This window comes from Myxine glutinosa, chromosome 1 (genome assembly GCF_964187855.1).
Source record: "Myxine glutinosa chromosome 1, kmMyxGlut1.1, whole genome shotgun sequence".
In the NCBI taxonomy this organism is placed as follows: Eukaryota; Metazoa; Chordata; class Myxini; order Myxiniformes; family Myxinidae; genus Myxine; species Myxine glutinosa.
Window position 1 is genome coordinate 378,937,924 of NC_136261.1, and position 5,051 is coordinate 378,942,974.

A 5,051-nucleotide genomic window follows, 5' to 3' on the forward strand; every position below is an offset into this window, starting at 1 on the left:
CTAAACTGAGACTCCCACATCAATCTTACATACACTGTCAGATTTCTTGTTACTCATCAATTGACATTATTTGAAAGATTATTGTGGTCTTCTAAATACAAGCTGAAAAACTGCCCGTACTGCAACTTTTCTTTGTAATCATTAGTTTCATCAAACTTGCTTTTATATTACTAGCAACGGTACCCGCCCTACGGGTGGGGCTTCAATTGGGAGGCCCAAAGGAAAAGGCAGAACATCAAAAATTGTAGGCTATTTTATTTTATTTTAAACGATTTATATAAACATCCATTAAATCATATCACACGCAAATCATCAAAATCTAAACAGTATTTGTAGAATTTCAATAAAATCCACATCACTGTTCATATCGGTAAATATTATTCCATCGTGTTTGGAAAAACTGGAAAATTCGAAAATTTGAAAAATTGGGGAAAAAAATGGAAAAACAATATATTGTAGGAGTTGCGGACAACGAGAGGGTAAAACACTTCTTGACTTGTTCAAGGCTCCTTTATTTCAGCAGAACTAAAACCCGACCGGAGCTCATGCATTTTTATATCTCCCATCACCTCCGCCCGATCCTCTTAAAGGGGCGTGGCTCCAACAACCGAGCGCACGCCACGCCCATACCATCAATAGACCCACTGGTCCCGTGCTTGTGGATTATGCCTCAATGGGGGTAACCCCCACAATAGCCTATTTTACTCCAGGGAGTCCCAGGATTACCCTCCCAAAATTTCGTTGCGATCCGTTCAGTCGTTTTTGCGGTACCTGGGAACGGACGGACAGACGGACATTTGGTGAATTATAGTAAGATGTTTATATTATGTTTACTAAGCGAGTATGGAACGAGTGTATCATGCAAGTCATAGGTGCCTAAAGGCAAGCATCATATTAACAAACTGCTGGTAAATCATACGAGTAAGTATTTGTGGACAAAATATCGTGAACAAGGGCAGGGACACTTATACATAACGCATATCCCAAACATTAACTATACCTTTTAATCGTCATTGAACAACAACAATAAAAACGTATACTCAAAGCAGGTCTCAATATCTACTCCAGCCCGAAGCTGATAATGCAAAAAATCTATTCATTTAAATCTAAATGTTGATTTTGAAGCAGGTCTCTTGTGAGGTTGTTGCCATCGTGGGTGTATCCATGTCAGCTTGGTACATGTCGATATCCCAGTTAATGAAAAGTGACTGTGTAAATTTCAACCACCTCCAGGGTGACAAGTAGGCTGACAGGAATGAGGTTGTTGTACAAAATGATGAAAGTCAGAAAATTGTTCCCATAATTGAACGACGAGTTTCCTTCAGAAAATTCCAGGTACCAGTCCGTGGATGCATGAGAAGCGATCCAGCGCCATGCACCAAACGAAGTGATGAAGACCATAATAAGGAGAAGGCCAAAGAGGACAATGATTTTGCAGGTTAGTCACCTTTTCTACTGCGGAGCACTTCAGTGGAGCACTTGCAGTGTTTGGCGGGACCTCTGTCCTCAGGGAGTGTCTGAAGAAGAATCTTCCTCCTCTCGGCTTTCACATACGCCTTCTTGCAGCGAGCTGCCTGGTTCCACATTGATTCTCCCCGACATTCCACCACGGTATAGGTTGTAGGAAGACCTTGCTGGGGTCCTCGCTACCTCAGATGGGGAGGACTCACTCCAGGCGAACCCCGCCGTCTCCCGGGTTAAGCCCATGACAGTCCTCACCTGCTACTTCCTTGACCCTGTGTATGAAACTCGCACAATTCTCATTAGTACACACAACACAAAAAATTCGGCCTTTTAACAAAAATGAAATCCTAATTGCGTTTGTATAAACGGTCTCTCCATTATGTTATTGACAATTCATACACACCTTGCACGCACACTGGTCTGCCACTGGATTAAATTCCTTAGTCCCTTAGTACCATGGATACCGTTCCTCCCTTGTGCTGATATGGCTCACCCCCGTGAGTTATATGAGCCAACCGCGGTTACAAGGCTTGCGTTAGTATTACATGCCCATGGCTATATATCCATACCTTAGCGCACATCCATGATTAACCCCACCTATCTCGTTCTTTTTCAGTCACGGCATCCTGTAGCCTTTTGAAGATGTCCTCCAACGTAGGGACCTGTTCAGTTGGTGTAGATATGCATTGATACTCACCGGGTATTCATACCCCCTCCAGAGCTGCTTGCTTAGCTGCTTCATCCCTCGATAAAACCAACTAACGAACAACAACAAACGACATTTGCTCGCCTGATTGCCATCTCGATCACTTCTTTCAACGTGATCTGCTTAGTAATACATAAATGATTTGCGAGGCATGGTTGAAGGAAAAAAGAAAAGAAAAACGAAACGACAATTTAAATCTCACGCATGCGCACCCTGGCCTAGCCATCAACCGAGCATGGCCACACGAGCAAGCAAAATAAGCAAAGTGACCCTTCTTGCACTGCGCCGACAAAGTACTCCACATGGCCCACATCCCGAGGCATGCCACGCGACCCGCCCCGTTCGGGGCATCTATTAATCATCCTACTGTTTGGTCAGTGGCATACTATTCACCCGTCTGTCTGTCTGTTTGTTACTTGGCAATTTTTTTTTTTTTAAATCAAGTATGTTGATCACTCCGGTTTTGTGTGTTTCTTTGTGTGTGTGTTTGTGTGTTTGTTTGTCCGCTCACTTATACTTGCCTAAAGGTCACAATTTGAAACCGATCTTCACGAAACTTCACCAACCGGTAGAGTTCGTGGTCCGACAAAATCCTATATATTTTTAAGGTCAAAAGGTCAACATAGGCCAAAGGTCAAACACTTTTTTCACATTTCTAAAATCCTCAATTTTCATCCGATTGACTTGAGATTTGAATAGAATTTACATGTCGGCTAAATGAATTCAACCACCAACTATTTTTGAGATCAGCTCAGGCCAAAAGGTCAACATAGGCCAAAGGTCAACCACTTTTTTTGAATTGCTAAAATCCACAATTTTCATCCGATTGACTTGAGATTTGAATAGGATTTACATATCAGCTTACTGAAATCAACCACCAACTATTTTTGAGATCAGCATAGGCCAAAAGTTCAACATAGGCCAAAGGTCAACCACTTTTTTGAATTTCTAAAATCCTCAATTTTCATCCAATTGACTTGAAATTTGAAAAGGATTTACATATCTGCAAACTGAATTCAACCACCAACTATTTCTGACATCAGCACAGGCCAAAAGGTCAACAAAAATTTCAAATTTCTAAAATCCTCAATTTTCATTCGTTTGACTTGGAATTTGAATGTGATTTTTTTTTATCAGCTAACTGAATTCAACCACCAACAATTTTTGAGATCAGCATAGGCCAAAAGGTCAACATAGGCCAAAGGTCAACCACCTTTAAAAAAAAATTCTAAAATCCTCAATTTTCATCAGATTCACTTGGAATTTGAATGGGATTTACATATCAGAAAACTGAATTCAACCAACAATTATTTTTGAGATCACCATACGCCAAAAGAGCAACATAGGCCATAGGCCAAAGGTCAACAACAATTTCAAATTTCTAAAATCCTCAATTTTCATCCGATTCACTTGAAATTTGAATAGGATTTACATATCAGCTTACTGAAATCAACCACCAACTATTTTTGAGATCAGCATAGGCCAAAAGGTCAACATAGGCCAAAGGTCAACCACTTTTTTTGAATTTCTAAAATCCTCAATTTTCATCCAATTGACTTGAAATTTGAAAAGGATTTACATATCTGCAAACTGAATTCAACCACCAACTATTTTTGACATCAGCACAGGCCAAAAGGTCAACAACAATTTCAAATTTCTAAAATCCTCAATTTTCATTCGATTGACTTGGAATTTGAATGTGATTTTTTTTTATCAGCTAACTGAATTCAACCACCAACAATTTTTGAGATCAGCATAGGCCAAAAGGTCAACATAGGCCAAAGGTCAACCACCTTAAAAAAAATATCTAAAATCCTCAATTTTCATCAGATTCACTTGGAATTTGAATGGGATTTCACATATCAGAAAACTGAATTCAACCAACAATTATTTTTGAGATCACCATACGCCAAAAGAGCAACATAGGCCATAGGCCAAAGGTCAACAACAATTTCAAATTTATAAAATCCTCAATTTTCATCCGATTCACTTGAAATTTGAATGGGATTTACATATCAGTTAACTGAATTCAACCAAGAACTATTTTTGAGATCAGCATAGGCCAAAAGGTCAAAATAGGCCAAAGGTCAACCACCTTTTTCAAATTTCTAAAAGCGTCAATTTTCATCCGATTGACTTAAAATTGGAATTGGATTTTCATATCAGCTAACTGAATCCAACCACTAATTATTTGTGAGGTTAAAAGGATGCTCTACTGGGTGCCATTCTGCTTTGTTCTCTTTTGCCAAGTGTCGCTCTATGAGTGATTTTTCCTCTGTCTGTCTGTTTGTTTGTTTGTGAACAAAATATCTCAAAAAGTTGTGGACGGATTCGGACGAAATTTGGCAAAGAGGTAGCGTATGTGACAAGGACGCAATGATTACATTTTGGTGAAGATCCGATTCGGATCCGGCTAGTAGAATTTTTAAGTGATTCTTCACCATTGGGAGATTGGGTCAAAAACTATACGAAGCAGGATATCTCAAAACGTTATGGACGGATTTGGACGAAACTTGTTGGACAGGTTGTGTGTGTGACAAGGAAGAATGGATTCAATTTTAGTGAGCATCCGGAACCGGATACAGCTTGCAGAATTTTTAAAGTGATTCTTCACCATTGGGAGATATTGCCAACCAGGCGGAGGTATGCTCTCCACTGAGCGCCGTTCTATTTACTTACGTGTTCTATTGCTCAGAATGCTAGTAATAGCTTGCCTTCTCTCTAACTCAACCAACCAACACTGGCAGACATTGCACATCCATTTGAGAGACAGCACACCCACCGATGGTCGGAACCAGAGGATAGTAGGAAACAATGGCTCAATACCTACTCGTCCACAAGAAAAACCTTTATTGTCTCAACAGACCTGTCCATTCGTACT

The 5,051-nt window shown here is 40.1% G+C and overlaps 1 long non-coding RNA gene across 1 annotated transcript; it reads right to left on the minus strand.

Annotated features, from left to right (window-relative positions):
- Positions 1-237: 237 nt before the first annotated feature.
- Positions 238-2,667, minus strand: LOC137415944 (uncharacterized). The gene is made up of 2 exons (XR_010982168.2): positions 1,448-2,667; positions 238-771 (listed from the first exon to the last, which is right to left on the minus strand). It is a non-coding gene; the product is annotated as an uncharacterized LOC137415944 (long non-coding RNA).
- Positions 2,668-5,051: the final 2,384 nt, after the last annotated feature.